At 39.3% G+C, this 25,433-nt stretch overlaps 1 protein-coding gene across 15 annotated transcripts in view; it reads left to right on the forward strand.

The window, feature by feature from the left end:
• SLC24A4 (solute carrier family 24 member 4) overlaps window positions 1–25,433 on the forward strand; it is a 119,067-nt gene that overhangs the window by 41,595 nt on the left and 52,039 nt on the right. For 4 of the 15 annotated variants that reach the window (XM_080594210.1, XM_080594207.1, XM_080594209.1 and 1 more), the window contains 2 exons: window positions 3,533–3,605; window positions 4,501–4,594. The exons of 10 other annotated variants lie outside the window; for them this stretch is intronic. The gene's annotated coding sequence lies outside the window, so the exon portion shown is untranslated. Of the gene's footprint in view, window positions 1–3,532; window positions 4,595–25,433 lie in introns of all 15 variants that reach the window. One more of the 15 variants, XM_080594208.1, reaches the window with a different exon arrangement.

Here is a 25,433-nt window from a genome sequence, read left to right on the forward strand (position 1 = left end):
GTTGCATGCGTTAGACTGAAATGCTGTGCTAAGGTAATGGAAGCTACAGAATGCCATCAGAAAGACAGCCGTAATGACAAAATACAAGACACTAGGCAATTTTATTTACCTGAAATACACTTTAAATTGTTTCTCAAATTGAACAATGCATTTGAAATAACTCCTCCTTGAAAATATTTAAGGATAAAATTACATACCCTTCAAATGATATACCAAATATTATGCTATAGCTATTGTGTCTGTAAATTTAATGTAATATTCACTCATTCAAAAACAGTGATAACTGATTCTTTTAATTGTCAAAAATTTGGCTTTTCCAACAGTACCGAGCACTCAGCATTTAAAGTTTAGCTCCCTATAATATAGATCATGTTGGTTGTTTATGATGTGAGTAACGTCCATGTAACATTGACCACTTAAAGTTCAGACTGAGCCATGCAGGCTATGTTTATTCTCGGTGGAGACAGGCATTCCTTGAGCACTGATGGTTGGGTGAATCTGGCGTATCTCACCTTTCTAAGACAAGCTTCCTTCATAGTCGGTGTTACAGGAGAGAAATTCTGTCCCCAGAGACAATTCTAAGTACATCTTGGTAAAGGCCCAGCTAACATGGTAGAAAGATGGCCACCAACTTCTTTCTTAAATTGTTGCATTGTATTTCTTTAAATTTTGCCCATGACTTTTAATTTTGCTTTGTCTTAAGATTTTGTGAATTGCTTTTGTTAAGAGACCTTCCTACTACCAATGTGATGTTGGAAGAAGTTGCGTATGTGTGACTTTGAAGGACATCTAGTTGTCTCATTTGTGTTGCTGCAGACATACATCTGTCTCATGAAACAAGTGACAACAGGATGTTTGGTGTAACTGGACCTTTCCATTATTCATTTCTTGTTGATTACATGTAGCAAAGAAATTTAGAAAGTCAAAATTAGGATACTGAGTTTGCTGTTACCATTGGTGTGTGGGGAATGTGGTTACAAAATGCCGGCTGATTCTTTCTCCTGGGGTCTGGCTCTGATACTGGACACACTGAGTATTTTGGGACTTTTGCCCTCATCTTGCTCTTCCAGGACTTGCAGTTTACTCACTACGTGCTGCTATGGAGTGCTCCAAATCTCCGGGTCCTACCAAGCAGGCATTGCTGACTCTCACTGAGTGCTGTTGGTGGCCAAACTTGTCAGGCAGTTCCCTCAGTCAGGCGGCCCAGCCGCCGTGCTGCGCTGCGTGTCGCTCAGTGCCCCGGGCAGCAGCTCAGTGCTCTGCTTGTGACCGAAACCTGCACTGGAGGATTCGGTTCTTCAGGAGTCCAAGTCTACAGAGCCCAGGATTCATCCTTAGACACTATATCCCACATCATCTTACTGGTTACCTTCCACTGCGTACCCCTTGGGCACATTTTAGTGATTTCCTCGTTCACCTACTGAGCGTGCACACAAGATCCATCAGTAGCAGCAATGTATATTTTGTTCATACATGTTTTTAAATCCTGGGTTTGGATACTTTCCAGTTTTTATATCCTCACTGCACATTATCACTAGTTGCTGTGTGGAACGTCACTTAAAAAGTGGCTGGACTGCAGGCTTTCTGCATGTCGCACTGCTTACTGGTCTCACATGCGGTCTGTAACAGCTGAGTAACAGACGTAGCAATTAGACTGCATAATTTTGGGGCACGCGTAACAGTGCTTTTTCTATCCAGAGAACATAAACTGTGATAAACTCAAGGCTCTTTTTGTAGCATGTACCACTTTTTAACTAGAGAACTTGTACTGAGAGTATTTTTCAAGGTAGTCGTGAGGAAATTGTACCACGGTGAGGGATTGATGGGACACCGTTTGGGCATCTCTCCCTCTGCACTTCCAGCTCCCCCTAGTGTTCACTTACATCTTGTCCCTCTTCTGGGGTATGTCCGTAACCTTCCAGTCCTATCTATGAACACCGACCTGGTTCTGTGGTTCTGCTCTCCCAGTAGTATAATAATATTACTGAATTTGTATGTTGTGATTCAGTGTATTTGACCAGAAAACAAAAATTACACCTTTCCTGTAAGTATGCATGTTTGATGAAAAATGAAGGAGAAATATTTTGTTCATTTTGTTTTCTCTAGTCCTACCATATTGTGTGTTCTCTCCTCTTTGTGAAAAGCAGCAAGTCCACCTCACATCAGTCACATGGGTGCAGTGTAACACAGCAAATAGAAATCTGGCTGACCATCCAAACTGATAAAAATAAACGAAAACATGCAGCATGTGAGTAGAGACGCTCAAAAAAAAAAAAAAGAAAGAAAGGAAATATGAATTTTGAATCTTAAGCGACAGGCCTGCAAGAACAAGTCGTGTTACTGTGGCATAAGTATCAAAACCAAACAAACAAAACCCCAAACAACAAAAGTAACCCTAGGGCTGAGATGCCCTACTGAGAGATGTATGGTGTTTGTCATGTGCCTACTGTCTTTGATGCACAAATGTGTGGTGAGTGACTGAAGCAGGAGCAGAACACACGGTTGTGTTTTGTGTAATGTGAACACTGTGTAGTGCTTCCAATGTTTGAGTATGGAGGAGCAATAGAGGTTATCTCAACTGAATGCTAACAGAACCTGTGTAGTTACTGTATAATATACTGCATCCATCTGTGTTTTTGTTTGCTCTACATATTCAAGCAAAATTGCTATTAAATGTTTAGAAGGTTGTATTTTTTTCACAATTTTTTTTCCCCCTGTCCCTCTGCTCTATTAAGGCAGGCTGCTTCAGTAACTATAAGTCCAACAGCACAAGCTTCCAAGTGACAAATTACTATTAGTATGTTTTTGCAACCTCATTAAATGATCTAAAATAGCTTAATTATGTAATTCTACATCTGTGGATGTTTTTAAGGAAATATTTTAAATTTATCTGCCAGCCTGATCCCATGCAATACATAATCAAATTATGGTCCTAATTCAGGAGAGCATTTAATTGCATTGCTAATGGGCTCTGCTGAAGTCAGAAGTTTTAAGTGTTCTTCAACTCAAACAAAAAAAAATTAACTTCTGATTTTGAACTGGTGTTATTGTGAAGGAGGGATACCCTTTCACCAACTGTAAAACAATGCTGTTGAAAAGAAAGATTGCTTTTATAAACAGGAATAATTTTTACCTTTTAATTATTACCTGTTCCATGCGTGCTTTGGATTACACTCAATGTTGACAGAGAGCAGTGCTTTGAACCTTAAGGAGTGAACAGCATGTCACTGCTTCATTTCTTTTGTTCTAAATTTACAACCAAAGCCAGAGGTGTTACCTGCATGAACCACTGATCTCATCCCAACTGCTTTCTCCTCACCTGGTCGCTCCACAAATGAGATAGCATCTGCAGAACTGGTTGGCAGGCATTGCTCCAGCCTGAAAGCTCAGTGTGTTACGTTGCGTTAAAGTACCATTTCCACGTAGGTGGCCTGCAATGTTCTATTCTCATGTGTGAGCACTTCATTTATGAGATCTAATAAAATGAGTAATATTAAGTAATTTGTTCTTACAACACCTCTCCTCTCCCCAGAGGCAGAGAGCTATTATTGGATGTGTTTTGCAAATAGAGACCTGACATCCAGAGCGCGCAGGAGCAAACTTAGGTACGTAAAGGACTGAGGCCATGGATAAGTTGAAACAAGAAAGGTTCAAGTGGGATATAAGGCAAAGGATTTTTGCCAGGAGGAAAGCCAGGCATTGAACCAAGTTGACCAGAGAGGTTGTGCAGCTTCCACCCTTGGAGATGTCTCAAGATGTAAATGCATGAGCGCTGAGCAGTCTGGTTGATTTCAGAACTTACCCTGCTTTGAGCAGGAGGTTAGACTGAAGGCTGCATAAGGTCCCTTCCAGCCTGAATTTTCCCATGATCACGTAATCCACAAAGCCCAGTAAGAGAGAAAAATGCCAAAATGTATATCAGAGTTCTGGCATGAACAAGTAATGAGTATTGCCTGTGTTAAGTTCAGTATCCACGTTATTTGCAAATCTGAGGTTTCCCTGCAGGAGTGTTATGGAGCATATCATTCCACTGAGGTTAGCCCAAAACAGGGAACACATGGCCATTTTCTCTCAAAACGATGGCTAAGGGAGATAGCAGTCCTTGTATTCTGTGTAGCAATGCAGGAGTGAGAGGCTTGCTTGGGGAATGCATTGTGAACATTGTGAAACAATCCTTGTTTCCATCACAGCTCTGGTGGATTCACAGCAACCTTTCTCAGGACCTAGAATAATGCCCTAATGACAAGAGGGATGTGGGTTAGTGATGGGGCTCTGTAAGTCAGGTTGATGGTTGGACTTGATCTCAAAGGTCTTTTCCAACCTAGGCAATTCTGTGATTGTAAGTAGTCTGTTCGGGAGTGCAGTCCACCCTTCTGGCTGAAATTTTATGACTGCAGTCAGGAAAGAAGTGCCGGTGTGCCTAAGGGTAAATGTGGGTAAAAGATTAATTTCTACTTAGCACAATGTAGACTTCACTACTGCTTCTCTTTCCTGGAACAGGATGGATTAATCTCTGATAAAGAAAGACAGCAAGCAAGCAGGGCACCTTACTCTGTAGACTCTTTGATTCAACCAGCAAGTTGTGATGGGGAAGGTAGGAAGTGAATTAGTTTTACTTACCCTAGGTACTGTCACTGCCACCTCCTCTTCAACATCTGTGTCCAGAACAGAGACAGACTACAGAACTCGGGAAAGAGGGTGCTTACTTCACTAGTCCACATGTGACATCACTATTCCTGCTTCTAGGGCTGGTACTTGATACATCGGTATGGTGATGGCTGGTGTTATACAACCTAAGCATCTTCTCAGCTGTGGCTTTAAGTAACTGAATCTTCTTCTAGATCAGAAGCTCTTAATCTAGATCTGTTTTTCTGGCTGAAATTAAAGTTTACCATCTATGTTTTCTACGTTTTAAGCAATCCAGAAAGAATTCCTAGTTCTTCATGGGTGGTTTGAATACAGAATGAGGAATCACTAACTTTTTCCCTCAACTTTTATTTTTTTAAAGTGTCTTCAAAACATTCCTCTGGGCAAAACCAGAAGCATTTTTTTTTTTGCTAAGACATTATTTTTGTAGGTGTATAACTTTTTAACACATCTCTTAAATTCCTACTATATTAACAATAAAAAGAATTACACCTACCCAAAGCATATGTGATACAAAATGAGCAAACAAACAAACACATTTGGAGCTAGTAAAAAGTAAAGAAAACAGTTGAAAGAGCACACACCCTATTCTTATTATGGAACTACCACTGGTATTTTTTCTGTTTTTCTCATTGATTTTTCTATTAAGCAAAAGTACTAAATAAGTATTTGTCAGAAAACTGAGTCATCTGTGAACACATGCTAAAAGAGAAGAAATTGCAAAGTACATTTTGATCTAAAAAGCATTGTAATTGTGAACCATCAGAAGCTTTCCCAAATGTCTCTTGAAACAGCATACCTACTGTACTTAGTTGTGAACTAAGCAAGATAATACCTGCTGTTTGTTGCTACTAGAGATTACTAGATGTGCTCTCTTACAGTGTTAAAGCATCTAGCTGAAATTTTGTTCCCAACATAATAATTTTCAGCTGCAAGCAGAATAAGGGGGTATTTTGTTTATGAAAGGAAAAAAGAAGGAGGAAAATTATTCTCTATAACGACATGATGAAGCACCAAATATTAAACAACAAAAAATTTGTAGATATGTAAGAGGCAAGAGGATGATTTGCTTGAGGTCATTGTTGCTATTTTAAAAATGAGTTCAGGAATGATGTTGGTCTGGGAGTTGTCTACTAGGAAATTGTCTTTTGATTCTTGGTACTGGCCTTCTCTGCTCGTCAAAACTGCCTTAGGGCCTAATTCAAAAAAGCTTATAGATGTTATTTCAGTTAGTTTCCTTCTGTTGATTCAGCTCAACATGCTCTATAGGTTGGAACAAAGTAAGTCACATGCAACTCTTCATTTTGCTTTAGATTGGGAAAGAAAATGTGTTTCAGAGAGTCTTCTGGAAAATATTATAATCGCAATTCTATATCCGAGGACCACTTTTATTGACCAGATTACATGTAGCGTTGGCTCTTCTGTTGCAGTAGTCAAGGATTTCTCCATCTAAGCAGGGTTTTCTAAATATTCTACATGTTTTCACGGCAAACTTTCATCAGCATCCAACATACCAAAGTCAACCAAAGAAGTAAAGCTGAGAGACAGAGCTCTTCTTGCTGCTCTCACATCTGGGTGTTACAGTGTCTTCAGCATTAGATGGCATCTATCTGCAGTTGTTTCTCATGCTTACCAGAAAGAACGTGAAGTTCATTATCAAGACAAAACACAATTAGGCCATAAGATCTTTTTGAATCATCTTTTGTAGTAATTTTAGTCATGATGTTTTGTTTAAGGAAACATCAATTTTTATTGTTAGAATGCTCGTGCTTTAATAGTGATAAGGAGTAACACTGTGCTATTTGCTAAATGCTCAATTTGCAGTTGAAAGTAAATTTAATCTCTTGAACAACCTGGACTTCAGTGCTGTAGGTATGCAGTGCTCAACTCTTGCTAAGGCTCAACTCTTATTTAAATCCATGAGTATCCAGTTTAGGCATTCTGGTAGCTGTTCAGGCTCACACATTTCTCTCTCTAACCCATAGATTGTTTCCAGTAGCATCCATTTCTCGCTTAGACTCAGGAATTAAATACAATTCCTGTACATCCAACTGAAGAGACTGGAAAGAGTATCACGACAAGAGGAGTGAAGAGCAGAATCTCTGCACCTATCCTCTTTTAAATACACTCCTTTGAAGGGCCTTCTCACAACATGTAAATAACGTGTTTTTCTCATTTTGAAGTACTGTTGATTCCAGGTTTCTTTGAAAGTCATTTGCCCCTGCTGTCATCCTCTGGGCTCCCTCAGCAGTCTGTCATTGGTATTCTTTTTTCTCTTCACTCTCATCTCACAGAGACGGCAGTGACTCTCACATCTTTCTTTCGAGTTGTCCTCTGACTGTCACCAAAACCAAGCAGCTCCTGGAAACTTTCCTTTTGTTAGCTCATGCTGTCAGCTTTGGTGAAATTTCAGGACAGACACAGCCTAAAGCTTCATGGCTTGTAGCAAACACATTTTCTTTTTTAACATGATTATTAGGTAACAATAAGGAGTGTTTGTGTACACACACCACCAAGCATGGGTTGGAAAGGTCTGTTCCTCAGCAAATCCGTGATTCGTCTTTTCTTCCACTCTCCCAGTCTTTTCTTCGCTCTCTTTTTCATCCCTAATGTAGTTACTAATGCTGAGCTGCTGAATCCAACCATTCCCCAGTTATCTCTGAATTTTATCCTTCCTTCCTTCCCAACGTGCATTACCTCTGTTCTACTCCTGGGTCCAATACTGTTAATGCATGCGGCTTCATTACTGCTATTTTCGGGTATGGTAAACAACTGAAACCTATAAACACAACAGTGACCTTTCATGTGCATATTTTTGATTTGTATGTATATTAGTAATAGTATGAATAAATGCTAATCCAGATACAATTTTTTCTCTCTTGACACTGAAATCCTCATTTTTGAAACAGTCTTGTTCTTCTGGATGTGAAGAAGGCTACTAATGACATTTAACATAGCCTTTGGCTTCATTTTCCTTATTGAAATTATTCGTATGTGTGTGTTTGATGGCAGAACTTGACCTTTTTTTTTTTTTTTAAATCTTTTAAAATGTGCTGTTATCACGCTAGCCTGAGATGACTCTGAGTATACGTAGGAGCTCTTTGGATTCAGCTGTTTTCTTCATTACTCACAATATGAATTCACAGCGGTATTAAACTGTTTTGCATTCCTGACACCTGGGTAGTGCAGCTGGGGTCCAACACCTTGCCATGAGCCAGACAGGGATCATATGGTAAGCACCAGCCCTTCATTTCAAGGGAAACTGCAAGCCACAGGCTGTTCCCAGCCTTACTCATTGTAGCCGTTTCGTTGAGGTTAACTTCTGTGTCTGAATGGTGAACCCCAGAGGCAGTTATCCACCAGGAAAGGTTTTCAGGGTGTTCTGAAAAGACGTGGTCAGGGATGTTGCTTTCACTAACTAGGCTGCAGCAGGTGCTTACCTCTGTTAGGGTCCCAGGCAGTGACATCAGTCTTGCTCTTTTCAGAATAGCTTGAGATCGATTTGTGCTTTAATAGTACTGTTGTGGGCACGTACACCTAATAATTTCCCTTGTGAAACGATGAAGGCAAATGCAGGTAAAGTTACTTGCTTCACGTATACAAAACCTGGTAAACTGCTCTGTTGCCTAAATAAGAAGGGAGTTAATTCATTACATTTGATAATTGCTTTATTTTTACACAATGATGTTGAAGTATGTGTCTGGGTCGAAGATATTCTAGCATAATAGAAACATCAGTAAAACAAGTGTAATGTTTATGTCTCTAATATGTAGATATACTGCAGTGGCCCCCCAAAATCCCTGTCAGGAACAGAACCTGCTTTTTGTAAATAGTTATGGAGATAAACCGAGGTCTGCTTCTGTGACTCAGGAGCACAGGAGCACCTGTCCCTCTCTAAAACACCCCATCATCCTTTTTCTTGTTACAGACCTGAATGCCTCAATGCCCATATGTTTTTCAGCAATGCAAAATAATTTGTTTATTAAATAAGTTGTTGGAAGTCTTGCTGGTTTGTATCTCATCGTATCTTAAAGAGTAATGATGCACCACTGTGCCCTGGCATACGAGATCCTTACGTCCTATAAGCTAGTATAACTACTGTAGTTTTTGAAAAACTGCCACTTTCATCCCACAGGAAATGGAAATTGCAAGGAGGTCTATGATAATTCCAAAATAAAAAGCAAATAAGTGTTTTAACAGTGGGTGTAATCCAACTTCAAAAAAGATTTCTTGGAAACATAATGTCTTGTCTTTAAACCAAGAGTGGATTAATAAAGCAAGGATTATGTGGGGCTTCCTGGCATAGCACAACCTGCAGTCAGTTAAATACATGAATAAGATACGTGATCAGAAAGGTCCTTTCTAGCTTCAAAATGTGGAAATCTATTAAAACTGATGGGAAAAGAGGAAATAGCATTTGCTGTGACAGAAATTTATGCTAGGATTTCACGGTTCTAATTTTTGCATGTTTTTGCAAACTTGAACTGGTGGAAAATACTAAGAGGACAGTGTTGTGTTTCTGAATCCAACATTGGGAGAGCACTGAAGAAATAGTCCCTTACCATGAAGAGATAACGGTTGCTTTTTGGAAGAGTGCTAGCTACCATTTAGAAATCATGGTAAAAAAGTCTTGTCCAATACATGAAAGTTACTGCTGCTTGCTTTGATTTGATTTTGAAGTTTTTGACTTGGTTCTTAGGGAAGAACCAAGGGAAATGGTAAAACATACTTGAAATCAACTTAAAGAATAGTTGAGAAGCTGAGCACCCTACCCCTTCATGTTTAGGGACTACAGATGTGAAGATTCTTGAGCATATGAGCGGTTGTAGCTGAGTACTTTTGTTTAATCGTTTCATCCTTCCTGAAGCAGGATCGCCCACAACTGAGGAATGGGATTCTAATAATAGACTAAATGATTTTCACTTTTTCCTTTATAACAAAAAAAAAAATGTAATGGGTAAGCAGGAAGGCATATTTCCAAGATCCCTCCATGCTAGGAGTCACCTGGGTGTTTCATATGGCCCAGCTTACATAAATAGGCAAAGCATTCCACTGCAGCTGGCTGGACGCACATGTTCAGCAATTCCAAGGTCAATTGGACTTCTCTAACCCTGTTTTTGCACCTATTTGGTGTTATTAGGTAAATGTTTAGATTCTGTTCGTAGCTAAGTAGAATGGGGGCCTTCATTTGAACCACTTTTCTGTCAGTTTGTACTATGTTTTGTATAAAATCATCCTTATCTGACTTTTGTGGTTACTTGGAAGGTATGTTTGATAAACTGTTATGCATGGAAGTTTGGATTTTGACAATTGATACTATGGCTGGAATAATAAAATACATTATTCATTAGTACAAGTCCAAAAGTACTTGATCTTTTCTCTCGTTTTTCTTTCTTTGCTTTGTATTTGGATGAATCACATGTGACACACCAAAAGAGAAATTACAAATTTCCAAGGCAAATTGGATCTTACAGAAGAGGTGAAAGGTGCTTGTCAGCTTGCTTTATCAAAAGCATAGATCTAATTAGTTTTTCAGGCTAGTGACAAGAGGTTACAGGTATTTTGCTCACTTAATTTTCTTGCAGAGGGAGTAGTTTCTCTGAAAAGGATTTTCAAAATTGCCTGATATTGTTTTACTTAATTTAATTGCTGGCAGATGATGATGTTCTGGCAACGCATACTTTCAACCTTGAAGAAAATAAATTGAAAAAATAGGCATAGACTGGTCCTAAGGGAAACTTTAATGACTTATCTACACATGAAATGAAAACTGAAGGGGATAAAACACACAGTAAAATGAATTTTCAATCACCACTTGAGCGTTGTGTATGTTTGTGACTAACAGTCATGGGTTTTTTTCCATTGAAACAGACCTTCTGTGCTTCAGAAGAACCTGGCAGGTGATGCCTTTTGGGGAGCAGATATTCACAAATAAGAACAGAATGGAGGAAGCTTACTGGTTTCTTTAGGCTGTTTCAGCTTGAGTGACAGCATTAATTCTCAGTCTGTTTTTAGGGGGTTATCTTACCAGATAATGGGTGGTTTGTGTGCACAGGCATTTTGCATATGGACTCGGAACTTGTGCAAGTGATGTGGCTTTACAGATTCTCTTTTTAATGGCATGGCAATTACAAAAATATCTATTTTAAAATTGCCAAAAGTGTCTGGCAGAATTTGAGAGGTAATTAGAAACTTAGAAAGCCTGTGATTGTAAATAAAAGCCCGCCTGCAAGTTGCTTGGCCTTTAACCAAACTTGTGACAATGACATAGCAAGAATTTAGATAATATTATTATTTAGTGCTTTAGAAAGCAGCTGTGTTGATCCTTTAGTGTTAGTTTCACCTTTTCTTTTGTACACATTTATAGTGAGATATGCCAGTGTATAGTGGGATGTGCCAGCTTTTTCGTGAAAGTTGAATTGTGATTGGTTTTCAAGCATGATTTTCTCGTTGAAGAATGGGGGACAGGGGACTACTGTGAACATGGTCTTGCAGAATATATAGATACCAGAATCTGGCAGGATTAAATAAGAGTACTAAGTTCTAAATTTAAGCGCTTTTGTATGACTACACAGATGCTAGTTTGTACTCTCTACCTAGCCAGAGATGCAACCCCTACCAATAGCCTGGGACAAAAGATAAAAACACGAGCACTGTAATATCTGCATGTTAAAAAGAACTGGTGTAGCTAAACTCACCGACATGTATTTTGTTTATGGCTGATGGAGTGAAAGCTTTGGGGGCAGATTTTCTGGTTCAGGATAGGGTTGGCTTTCTGGGCTGCAAATGCGCATTGCCAGCTCGTGAGCCACTTCTGCATCAAATCTTGAGAAATCTGATTAGATATGAATTATGTCTTCAAAAACCAACAGTTTTAAATGAACTAGAAAATGAAAAGCACCAAAAGCATGTTGCAGTGATGAATTCTGCACTGGCTGACAGGTAAATTAGGTGAACTGGTAGGTTTTGTCCACTTGAAATTTGTATCCATGGCAAGACACACCAGGTGGTGCTGTTATACATGAGCTTTGCAATTCTTAGTCCTAGCTGGTTAATGCTTTCTTGGGAGGATAAGCTCTGTATTCGTACTTTATTTTTTATTCAAAATTCTCTTAAAAGGGAATAGTACAAGTGGTAAGGGACTCACCTGGAGCCTTGATCATATTTTAGAGATGATTCTTGAAGCCTAGTTATTCTGCTGAGATTTGTACAGGAATAGATTTCTTAACATTCAGTTTGACTACCTCATTTTGGAAGCAATATATTTGGTTCAAATACATGTTTAAATTTGGCATACATCAGCTATTAATAGAAATTATTTCTATTAATATTATTCTCATCTTTAAGCGCTAGAATGTGCTGGAAGGTCTGCCTTTAGCCTTGCATCAGGTAGGGGACAGAGATCTTAGAAAAGAGTGCATCAGATACAGCCAGGTAATATTAATCATACCTTTTATGACTGGAAAACTTTTCCAGGATTCTATTTATTTTATCTTCATCTCCTTTCTCCATTCTTCTTTATCGCTTTCTTCTCAAATTTTATATACTTTATTTTTCCTTTCTTCATCTTTTGAGGAAGAAATGGATCAATAGAAATTTTGAAGTCTCTTTGATTTTTAAATACAAAACTTGAAGCTGAACTCTTAGACTGGCAGCTTTTCAGCTAGAGAGAATTATTCTGTTTCAAACATAAAGTTTGCAATTGGATTCCAAGTTAATTGACATGTTAGAAATGTTTAAGTTGGGTATTTTACTTGAAAACATTCAAAGTAGAGTCTTAATGGATTTTTTTTGTTAGATCCACTGATTGTAGTATCTCGTATTATACTTCGCATGGAAACTACGGAATTTCAGACATTTTCCCCCTGGTATCATGGAATCTGAACTGTCTAGCTGAGATTTTCAAAGTTGATTAAGGGATTTGGACACACTATTTCAAGAAAATCAAGACAGGACTAAATCCTCCAGTCATCTTTGAAAAGTTTCATCTTCATTCTGTTACTACTAGGTATTCCTCTGTTCTGTGGGTTTGTGAGACCAACAAGGATGCTTCTGGCCTCTTAATTGCTTCCTGTCATTGTATGGGGTAACAGCTGTTGATCTCAGTTCCTGTTGTGACCAGAGTTGCCTTAAAACAACTGTTTTTGAGAACTTTTAAAAGATGTGAATAGAAGGAGAAGGGAGAATTATTAGTTATTTACAGCTATATTTTAATACGGGGGGAACTGTATATTGAAAAGGCTAAGAAAAATGTATAGGAAAATGTTATTTACCCTTACTCTGGTCAACAATCCCTTAAAACACACAGGCCCCAGAAAAAAAATCAGCGAAGTCTTAATTATTTTCTTCCAGCTATGCTTCATAAGCAGTTTAAACTTTGTTCTAGTTCAATAAATGAAAAGGGACTTGGGACGTTGTTCCCTCTTGTATTTTTCTTATTTTGGGGGCTCCGTAAGTTTATAAGGTTACAAATGGAATACCCAGAAATGTATTTATTGCAACTGAAAAAACGCTCGCTTTCCCAGACCTTGTCTTAGTATAGCATATGCTTATGTTTATGTTCATCCTTATTTGAGAGGAGATGTTTATCTATGATTTGAGGTACTTCCCTGTGCTAGGGACGGAGATAAAATGTAAGGAAGTGACTGAGATGCAGTAAGGTCCTGCAGGTACTGGACCTGAGACAGGAAGGCTGTGGATTAGAAGTGAAATTTAAAAGGGACTGAAAGCAAGTTTGGTGCAGAGAGAGTGAGAGGCTGCTACAAGCATGGGTGGCAAGAACGAAATGTGAAGCTGAGAGATGGAGCAGTGACAGCAAATGATCAGGTTGGTTAATTACTCAAGTAGGCATCTATGACCATGATGTGCGGTCTTGGTTTGGGACAGCTGTACTTGAATAAATTGCCTGGGCGTAACTTCAGCACCTCTAGACAGAGAAACATAGAGCTGGAAGATGTTTTTTGGGTAATCTGGAGTCATTCTGCTGGACTGAACAAATGCTCATGTAGCAGATTCAGGTCTCAAAACTCCCACTCTAAATCCTTGTGACACCCCTCTATTGAAGTTTTGTTTAAATCAGTGTTATAGTTGGATTTGGGGGCTGTTTTGTAGTAAATATAACTGCAAGATTTCTAATAGTTAGAACCTTGAAAGTAATATTTGAAATTCTCCCTTTCTTATTTTGATATGCAAGTATATGTTCTTAAGTATGGCTGTTCGTTACAGCGCTGTCTTCTAACATGTCTCCAGTATCTCCATGTATTTCTTGCTGTGTACTTCAGTAAAAGCTTAAAGACTGCACGTAATTTTGCATTGAATTCAATGTGATCTCAGATGATCGAATTCTTCTTTTTCTATTTTTCCTTTCTTCAGGAGAGGAGCACAGTTTATAGGGTTGAGGAGGGGAGGGAAGATGTGTTATTGGGTTGAGTAAGTGGGATTTCACTTGTACGTGGTAGCACAGGTGTTTCATACCTGAGCTAATGTGATATCTTTCCTGATTATGCAGTTCAGGGAAGTCAAAGTAGAAGAGGAGGCTTCCAGTCATTCAGCTCCGTTTGTTACTCAGTACAGTCAGAGTCTGCTTCAACTTCACCTGATAAAAAGCAGTATTGGTTTTGGTCCTGCAGCTCAACGATTCTTTTTGCTAGTGGAAAGGCAGATGCTAATAGGGTCAAATAAAGTGTCAGAGTCTGTGGGATTCAACACTTCAAAGCATGAAATGTAGCATAGTCTAATATTGTTTTCTCTAAAACCACAATGGCTATTTGTTCCTCTGCACGGCATGTGCACACATTAGTGTATTTAATTTCTTCGTTGAATTTCTATTTAAGAAAAAGGCAAAACGTTGAGAGCATTATGTTTGGTGTCACTGAAGTCTGAAACATTTCCAGTGAAATCACCAATAAAATACGCATGCCTAAGCGTAAATACAGACACATAGATCAAAAGCAGAAAAACACAGCTAGCTTATGCCTGTGTGATATTGTTAGCTAAGCTTTTACAGATTGAAGTAATATCAAGTCCAGCTAACAAATGTCTAAATGATCCAGGCCTCCTACATCTCGGCAGATGTCTTGAAACTGTATTCTTTATTCTTACTGATATGCTTGTCTGGTAGCAAGGAAAGTGTTTTTTGTCTTTTTGACTATATTACGATTTAAAAAAAGTTCAGCTTACCATGTAATGTAGATACTATTATTTAATGAATATTTCATTGCAAAACCCCTTTGCATCCCAGTCATTGGAAGAGTCAAGATGGTGAGGAGGGAAACAAATGATCTGGAGTGGTTTATTCAAGGTCACGTGTCAGGGTAGTGCCAGAGTTGAAAATAGAATAGTAGTCCAACTGTTATAGTTTATTAATTAATGCTGTTCAAATGTCAGCCAAAAAGTAAATTAGATTTTGGCAGAGAAAAGATTCTTAAATCTAAAGAAAAATGATGTCGAATTGGGCCAAAATGTGCAGTGATTTTTTAAGGTGAAAGCTACCATGAAAATAATTGGGATTAGGTAAACACTTCTGGGTTTATTTTACTGTGTTTTTGAATTCAGTATTGCAAATTATTGAAGTCCTGCAGATCACCTGCCCTCAACTACCAGTCATACTTGACTAAAGGCTCTTTATACGTTACTTTTTTTTGTGGGTTCTTTGCTGGGAATTACAGCTGGGCCATTTCGGTTAAAACATTCTGAACATCTGGGGCTCCCGTAGGTTCAGTACTGAGGAATTACGTGGGCCAGCTGCCATTTGTTTGTGTGTCCATCTTTTTAGGCAGATCACTGGGGCAGGCTGTGATCTGTCTGTACGCTTCCTCTCATACTACTGACTCTACCTCTGTTTCTTGCCTGTTCTTGTCTTCCTTTTTATTTTTCTTTTGGCATAATTCATCTTTCTTCCTTCTGTTGCCTTCTCTTCTTTATAACATCTTCAGCTCTGCTCTGATGGGTTCTTAACTTCTCTGACGGTAACTTCCAAATATGTTTATCTCTGCCTGCTATTCACACATTTTTCTCTTCTCAGATTGTGAACCTTCAGACATTTCTTCCTGGATGTCCTCAAGTCTCGTTAGCACATCCCTCTATGTTTAGTCAAAACTGTACATCATTTTTTCTCTCAGTAGTTATTCCCTACTGTGCATGTTTTGTGTAATTTCACACTCCTCGTTTTATTTTCTGTGCTTCTGTCTGTATGCGCTATACTTATTTCAGTCATCTTTCTTAGCTGTCTTCACAAAAAGTCTTTGATTTCTTCCCTGTTCCGTGCTATTTTTTCCTTGAGGCTCTTTACTGCCATAGCTCCTTTTTATCAGTAATCTGTTCATTCTTATGTAATGTTATTAATGATTTCTTGTTGTTTTTATGATATTAACTATTATACTTAGTTATCTTGTTATGTGCATACCTTATACAACTAGTGTATATGTAATAATTAATTTTAAGAATGCTGTGGAGATAATGCTCTACTTCAACTTCTCCTAACAAGGCTTGCCATAATGAAGGGGTGACTTTTGTTGTACCCTGACTTACAGCTCTACCTCATTGGATTTGAATTGGAAGAAAGTGCTTGCAAATCAGGCTATTACTTCAATTATTTTTAATGTTCACACGCCTGTTATCTCACTTTCATGTCTCTGGGATGTCAGTGCGGTAGCATTTAAAAGCTTACTAGGAGTACAGATGGCATTTAGGCCAAATGCATGTAAAATGGCTTTGTGGAATTTCCTCCAAACGGTTCATAGAATCAGAGAATGGTTTGGGTTGGAGGGGACCTTAAAGATTGTCCAGTTCCAGCCCCCTGCCATGGGCAGGGACACCTCCCACCAGCCCAGGTTGCCCAAAGCCCCATCCAGCCTGGCCTTGAACACCTCCAGGGATGGGGCACCCACAGCTTCTCTGGGCAACCTGTGCCAGGGCTTCACCACCCTCTGAGTGAAGAATTTCCTCCTTATATCTAATCTAAACCTACCTCATTTAGTTTAAACCCATTCTCCCTTGTCCTATCGCTACACCCCCAACAAAGAGTCCCTCCCCAGCTTTCCTGTAGCCCCCTTTAGGTACTGGCAGGCCGCTGTAAGGTCTCCCTGGAGCCTTTTTTTTCCTCCAGGCTGAACAACCCCAACTCCCTCAGCCTGTCTTCACAGGAGAGCTGCTGCTGTTCCTTGATCATCTTCGTGGAACAGTTCCCTCCTGTAATCTGTGTTGCTTGACCCAGAGCTATGTCAAGTGTGGGAGCCGCAGTTCCAGCTCCTTATTTGTGTTATTGGGAAGACAAGTGGAACTTTCTTCTTGTCACATTTTTTATTAAGGGAAAATTAATTATTTGATTGCATTCATGTTTTTTCATGAAAGGTGTTTGGTGGAAAGCGTCACTTGGTGAATTGTGTGTGCATGTACATATTTTTTCTATAGACGTTAACATTATTCTGCATCCTGTATGTGGGTTACCACAGTGCTCCTGCTGTCACTACTTGTAACGCTGCTTTTTCATGGAAGGTGAATGTTCTGATGCTTTTATGTGGCTGCAATTATTGGCAGGAAAATACTCAACTCATCTTGTGATTGTTCCTGTCAGTTATTCACAGATGCACAATTCCCTCCTTAAATGTTCGTTTTACATGATTACCGCCCCCTCCCCAGCTTCCTCCAGCGGCCACAGCCACCTCCTCAGCCTGCTGGCACAGCTGTGCCACCCTGCTTTCCTCGGAAGCAGCTCCAGCCTTTGGTTTTCAAACAGATTTACTCCCACTTGATGTGGTGGCAGAGCAGCCCCATGCTCAGTTTACACCATCAGTTCTCTTTGGCTGCAGCCCTCTCTGTCAGTACTCTGCATTACTGAGACTTGTTAAACTCTGCAGTTACTCTGTATGTGTCAGAATCTGTCATTTCCTTACATTTTCGCCACTTGCAGCTCAGTTTTAAGTGCAGTGTGCCTCATCCAAAAACTAAGGCAGGCTTCTTTTGCTGTGAAACACTGTTTATGTTGTAGAGTCCTCTGATGAGCTCCCGTATTCCAAATATTTCCAAAAATGATTTAATTTATTTAGTCTAGCAATCACATCCCTAACCGCTGCAGCCCTCCTTGATTGAGTAAGAGGGGTATGGCTTGGCTTGGCGTGTTATCGGTGTGTGTTGCTGGGTGTGACTGGAATTCTCGACTACTTGGACATAACCATTGCTTCTTTAAGGGTTTATGTTCAGACTGCTTTCTACGAGGAATTTATTTTAGGTGTGGCAGCCCTTTTGGCATCACGTTTTAAGAGACTGCCTGAGTAATTCAGATCATGTCTATCCAGGGGATTACCTCCGGTTCACCCTGCAGTTGAGGGGAACATAGTGACGACAACGCCGAGATTACAAACCAGAATAAGGAGCCGGGTCTGGCAGAAGTCCAGGTACTTCTCCCCACCAGTTGCATGGAAAGCAGTACCTGGTGGTTCTCACCATTACCTGCTAGCTCAGCTTTATTTTGCCTATGCTGTTTGCAGAGTAGCCCCACGAACTGGACTTCTGCTAACCTTACTTGTGTGAATCCAATAGCAGAGGGCACCAGTGCCATTGACTTTAAATAAAGGCTAAAATGTCAACATGCGTTACCCAGTATGTAGGGTTTTGTTTTGCTTACCCCTGGTAGTTCCTTGTGATTCTTCGGTGTAAATAGTGCTGTAGTCTAGTACTGAGTGTGTTTTTGCTGTTTTGTTACAGCTTGAATTATCTTCAGTGAAATAATATGCAAAGATAAATATATATTTTTTGTCCTTTTTTTGAAATAAGGTAATTATGAGCTTCATCAGAGCACTTAATAGGTACCTGACTCCAAATACAGGAAGAGTCTAATTGAAACAGGACTGGTATTATAGTAATAATTTCTGTAACTATTGGTGTGGATTTGGGCTGATGAATTTACAGAGGCACACAGCTTCTAGCCTGTTACAGAATCTGCGTCTCTGATTTGTGCCTTGTAGTTTTTAAGAAATGCCATGGAAAAAATGTTTCTGTCTTTGCTGAGATGTACCATGCACACAGTTTTTCTACTTTGGGATTCTTTTCTCTAGTTCTAAATTCATAGTTAAGAACAACATTGTGCACTTAGCGTGTTTGCACTATTTATGCCTCTGAACCTTTCTAATTAAAGAAGAATTTGTGGGCTAGAATCTTAAGCTGATGTAAATCAGTAAAGCTCCATTAACTTTTGTGGAGTTATACTTCTTGTTTTCAATATTAGCCCTTCAGCAAAAATATGGTTAAGAGATGAGAGTTAAAGAAAAGAGAGATTGAACTGAAATGAGTTTTACTGGAATTTGTTATGTCTGCCAAGTACAAATATGATAAAATCCCCATGTTGACGAAAAAAAATACAATTATTTTGCTCACTGAACCATTTAAGCTGTTGATTCATCTGCAGACCCATTTCGAAATCTCCCAACTGTTAAATTTAGGGAAAAATACTGAACTGAAAAAAAAACGAGCCGTTACTTGGTCATCTGCCCACTTTGTATTAAACCAAAATGTATGCTTTCACAGTAACAACAGGCAGAGGTTTGTCTAGTGGATGGAACAACTGCTGGAAATCAAACTGGTATGTATCATTCCCAATTTTGGCATTAACCATCCCATGCAGTTGGAAAAATCATTTAGCCTGTGTCTTCACTGCAAAATTAACTTGAACAATCTATCTTGGAATAGTTTAGCATATATGTGAGAGCTTCACACTATGATTGAATGACTACAGAGCGGTTGTGTTGGTGGCTGATGAGAAGTGCTCTAACTAGTGCTTTCTGACAGGCTAGCCAGCTTGAATTGAAGCACTGCCATGCTCAAGTAAAGGATTGTTAAAGGTATAATCCATTATTAAGCAAGAGAAGTTTACCAGGTCTTACTGTTTTACAAACCAGGTGCGTTCTGTGTGCAGTATCTGGCGATTACAAGGTAGCAGGAGAAGGATTTTTGCAGAACAAGAGAATAGGAAAATGGAAAGAAGCAAAACTGAAAATTCACCTGGTGATGTCCCTCAGTGTTTGTAACTAGCTTGCAAATTCTTCAGTCCAAGTAAATGAAAATACTTAGGTCAGCCAGGTTGCTGCATTCCTCAGCTACATGCATCCAGGCTGTTAAAGGAAGGTATAAATAGAACAGAACAGTTCTGTTGGAAGGGAACTTCAGAGATCATCTGAACAACTGCCTGAACACTTCAGGGCTAACCAAAAGTTAAAGCATATTACTGAGGGTATTGTCCAAATGCCTCTTGCACACTGGTCATACACAGACGGTATGGGGACTTTTCTCACATTTAGTCTTCCCTCTGACTGTGAAAAAGATTGGTGTTATGTGACACAGTGGCACCGTAAGTTAACTTATTTAGTACTTTTAAATAAGTTAACTTATTTAGTTGGATTTAGTAATCCAACGTGGGCATATAAATAACTTCTGAAATGCTAGCTCTGGCTACCTGGGCAGGTGAGGTATGGTAGATCGGATCACCTGTTTGAAGCCACTACTCCTGCTCTGCTTTCATTCCATCAGCTGAAGACAGGCGATGTTTGTGGTGAGGCTCTTCTGTCTTTGAGTACTCTCTTTGCTAGTCCACATTTCTTATTTTGTGCTGGTCTTTCACATTCCTGCTCTTGCAGCATTTTTCTATCAGATTTCTTACTAAGATTCTGGCTCTGTTTTCTGGCACACAAACAGGAATACCAGCAGCCACCTTAATTCTACTTGGCAGCCTTTTTTTTTGCCCAACACTTTGAGGCAAACATAAATATATATGTGAAGACAGAACATATATATAGTCTATGTATTTCTAATATATATTAAGAGGTGGGTTTTCCTCTTGAATTCAATCTAAACAAGTGGTAGGAGAGCAAAAACAGCTTGGGAACCACCTGATGCAATGTAAAGATGATACGTCTGTATTTTAAGAAAGAAGAGCAATGCAGTATAGTTCCTATATGGGCAGGTGTGAAAGCATTCTGTACGTTTTGCAGCTGGTTTTATCCCATGTGGTTGTACCGCACTGAGAGGCACTGTAAAGTAAGATCAGGGTGACACTGGAGTGTGGCCTCATTCACAGCAAGCTAAAAAAAGATCCCTTGAATAAGCTATTTCTAATGGCGTGGATTTTGCTGGGCACATTTGGTTGTGATTCTTCTTGAGAATATCTTAGATGGTACTCCTAGGGATGTTTTAATTTGCTCTATATGGTCCCAGAAAGTGCTTTATAATATGTGTGTCTTAAATACCTGCTGCTGTTTGGTATGATTAGGTGAATATCTCATTTTCTTATTTCTTCTCTTGTCAAGAATTTAGTGCATATATTTAACTATTTTTTTCCTTCCTTAACTTTCACACACTGTTTCTTTTCCTACCATGTTCTGAGACTGCATAATTCCCTGTCTTCATTTATATAGTTATCTCGGTGATATTTATAGACATGATCGTTTCCCATGGGTGTCTTCTTTCTCAGACTCCAGATAAATGTACCTTTCTTGCTTCTCAACGCCAGACAATGTAGTTCAGTACCTGCGGAGCCAAGTGCAAATGTGCATCGGGTGCAAATCCATTTCTGAGGCGCTGATTTGAGATTTTCTGTTACCCCTTAGTCTGCATGCATGCAATATAGGAAACCAGTGTAGCACATGCTGGAGAGAATTCTAGATACCGCTTTCATCAATTTGCCACTCAGCCAATCAAGTCTGGAAATAAATGAGAATCTGCTGGTACACTAAATTCTTTGCAGTTCTTGTGGCTGCTCCGGCTTGAGAAGTGCTGTTCTTTGACTCGATTTCAGACAGAGTACATGTATGCAGGACTGTGATAGTATGATGCTTGTTTTTGGAAAGCAATACTCCAAACACACAGTTAGAGTATTTCTGCAGTAATGGAGAAATTCCTGAGCTAGGTTTAAGTGAGCTAGCTGTGGTACCACCAGCGGTGCAGCAGAAGCTCCAGCTACAACCTAGGTATGTTGGGCTTATACCACGCGCACTGAAGGTTGTGTTACTGTAGCACCCCCATAGTTAGTAGCTGATCCGGCTAGATTAAACTGTTGATGTGTTTTATTAAACTCTTCGTTATTCTGTGCTTAAGTTCTGAAGTCTAAAAAACCCTTGTGCTAATCTTCTATGCCGTGACATCACTAAATCAATTTAAATTTTTTTCTATCCTTGTTTTTGCTAATATCACTTACTGTTTAAGCCTTTGTCATTGTACTCAGTTTAGCCTATGCATTGCTCAAAGTAAAGATTATGTCCTTCCTTTATGTGAGTTGGTATGAGCTTCATTGCAAGATTCATTTACAGATACCAGATAATCACAGAATAGGATCTCGTGTGGACAAAGACTGCATGAGAAGGACTATAAATTGGGATTGTGGAATTGCTGTAGTTTATCTTTTTACCTTCCACTGGTGGTCTCTCCTGCTATATGCCTCCATTCTGGATTAAGGTTATTTTTATTCTGGAATAATAACCATTCATTTAGAAAAAATATCTTTCCCTCCAACAAAGCTTACTACTGCTAAATATACTCATATCTCCAAATCTGTTAAGAAGCTGTTTTTTACTTACCAGATTCCATATCAAATGGTATCTCATTAAAAGCAAGGTTTCTGCACTATATGGTAGAAGCTGGGACTGAAAAGGGATCATTCCTGAACTCCTCCAGCAGCACTTACAGCTCCTGATCGTATTTCTAGAGCAAGCAGGAAGTGCCCCCAGGAATATTGTCAGGGAAAAAAATAGCACAGAACAGTGGAAATCTGCCATTTGAAAAACGATTTATCTAGCAAATGAATCATGACATAGAAGCTGGCCAGTTAATTCTTGGTTGCCTTAGATGGGATTACTTCTGTGGAAAAGGTGAGTAGGTTTCAGCCTATGGTAAAAGAAACTTGTTGGCATCATTTTACATCATCGGGCTTCTGACGATGTAAACCACATGCTGACACGCACATGTCTGTGACTGCTGAGCTGAAGCATATGAGCAGAGGAGTAATGCTACTAATCCTGCGTGTTCAGAAAGCGTAAACCTGGCCCTGCAAAATTGTGATGTTTGATTAAAAGGAAAACAAAATGTCCGTGGCACTTCTGTTTCATTTGTCTTCTAGGATTAATTCTTTTAGATTTTTTTGGGCTTGGGCCCTTTTCTGCAAACACAAAGGCTAGAAGCAGATTTTTTGTTTTAAATGAAAGCCGAGGTTCTTACATAACTGCCTGATTCCAGGGCCTTGGCTTCAGGAAATGTAAAAAAGCAAATATCATATGGTTTACAACAAAGTAATGAGAATTGGCTACACCGCATGAGCATGGCTCAGAGGGAGAAACTGTTGTGCTTCTGTTTGTCTGTATGAAAATGAGATTTTCAAATCACCAAGGGGTACTTGGAAAAAAAAATCCTAAACATTTGACTCCAAAGCCTGAATTCTTCATAAATTCTGGGTTTTCTAATGCTGTTTTTTTTTTGAGAGGTTATGATGTGCAACTTGAAACAATTTAACAAAATTCTGCTTCCTTCCAAAATAAAAGCAAAATTCAAAGAATTAATCAGCTGACCTCAGCTTGTGGCATCAACAGCCTGCTTTTTGTAAGAGCTGGGCACAGGGTCCACAGTGAGTGAGTTCTTTGGAAGTCTTGGCTTGCCTGTGCTGAACCTTTTTGGGAAATCTGGCTCTGGGAAGGTCACCTAATGACCAACCTTAGAGGGGTTTCCTTTAGCCTTATTATTGTGTCTTTGTATGTCCCCTGTTCCTTCTTGATTGAGGGAGCTTTTTGGACAAAGCGCATGAAAACGCACAGTTGGAAACAATCCTGAATTGTCAGAGAGTGGAATAAATGTTTCAGAAGGTCTTTTTACTTCTGCCTTCTAGCATTTTCCTTCCATAACCAGAAGGGGGAAAAACACATTAAAAAACCTTTCTTAGTGTAGAAACTTGAATATAGAAACATTTTCCGTGCCTGACCTTATTTTATACCTTTCTCTGTTCGGTCTCTCTGTAGGCCTGACTTTTTAAGTCTTCTGTTCCTCTATTACCTCTTGCCTGTTTGTTTCTAGAAACCCAGTTTATTGAACTTAATATCCACTTGCTAGAAGACATCATCTGTATCTTTTGTGCTATTTCAACTTGTAGAGCGACACAATTTTCCTGGATGGCTAAAATTCCTGGTTGGATTGGGTGTCAGAAAAAAAGTAAAAATAAAACATTTAAAATATATGTATTTCATTTTCTTTTCCATGCATTTGGGGAAAAAGAATGGTGTGTGCCAATACAGCTGCTTTTAAATGAACCATGCTGCAGCTTTTACTGAAGTAGAAGGGATTCAGAAGCCTGTTATTATGCATTAACTGTGCCGAAGGCACAATAACACAGTTTCATTTAAAGTGCACTTCTATTCTGAAAGATAGCTCTGGCAAAAAGACCTCTTGGGGTTGCTTATTTCTTCCTTTTTAGTGTTTTCTGTATGCAATCTGTTCACTTGTCAAGCAATCGGGGAGCTTTTTTAGCTACCAGCAGGTCAAACTTATTCTGTGGTCTGCCTGTGATCAAGTCAAATTCTGCCAGTTTGGATGGGGCTGTCACTTCTGCTGAGGATGTGGCAGGCAGGAAATAGCCTCACGTCGTTGATGTATACCATAATATCCTGTGTTATTTGAGGTGCCTCTCCAGCAGGTATGAGGAGGTAGTAACACCCTATCTTAGTCACTGAAGAAAGCTCGGAAAATATAACTTTGTTGAATAGAGAAATACATTTATAATGAATTTGCAAGTAGGAATGTTCATTAAACAGCATCAATGATATTTTCTAAAGAAAGCTGTCACTTCCTCGTACTCCAGATATATCCATTCATACAAATGATTGTCTTTCGCATTCAATCTATCACTGTTAACAAGCATTTTTTATTTTTTATTTTTTTGACTTTGAAGGGCAGTTTTAATCCCATTGTTACAGGGTATCACTGGAATAACAACACAGCCCAGAGTTAAAGCGGATGACATGCCAAATGAAACTCTTCAGATGTTTAAAGAGAAAGGAGGCTTCAGGGCTTCAGCCTTGGGCCAGATTCCCCTAACTGATCCATCTTACGTGCATATTGCAGCAGCCCAGAAGAGAGGTTCTCCCAGCTATGAAACTCTGCTGTGTAAAGAAATCTGTCGACGACAACTTCTTTGGTGGCTGTTCCTGGCACACCTGCTCAAAGAGTTGTTTTGGGAGCAAGGCAGGAGGCAGTGATCTGCTCTGACTGTCAAGCTGCTCTTTAGGCAGAGTGCAACAATAAAGATAAAAGCAGCTCCTGTGTATACTCAGTGAGAAAACCAGGGAGTTACAGACCACCTTCTGCAAAAACTTTGCTCTTTTGTGCCAAATGGAGTGTTGTTTCAAAGGGGCTTACTTGTCCGCGGTGTCTTAAAATTGTTATACTTTTTGTAATCTTTTAAGTAAGTGCCACAGTGTGCCTGGTTAATTTTCAAAGCCCTCTGGTGTTGAAGCCAGACTATCATTTTCCCTGGTTTTACAGCTTACTAATAGATTTTTAGTGAAGTCCTCACAGACGTCGCTGACATTGCAGACACCGCAGCCTCTCCTTGGCAGCAGACTTCTGGCTTTGTTGCACAGAGGTAGCAGACGAGGTTTGTAAATGGATAGGCTGAACAGTGCTTTCTATAACAAGAATAAATGCTTTCCATCCTTTAGTTCTGGAAGATATTTTAAAGTCTGACTAGGGAAAAAAAAAAAAAACAAAACCGAGACCTCTTTGAACTTGAGGTTATGTTACAAACAGCTCGTAGAAAG

This window comes from Anser brachyrhynchus, assembly GCF_964034855.1.
Source record: "Anser brachyrhynchus genome assembly, chromosome: 5".
Taxonomy (NCBI): Eukaryota; Metazoa; Chordata; class Aves; order Anseriformes; family Anatidae; genus Anser; species Anser brachyrhynchus.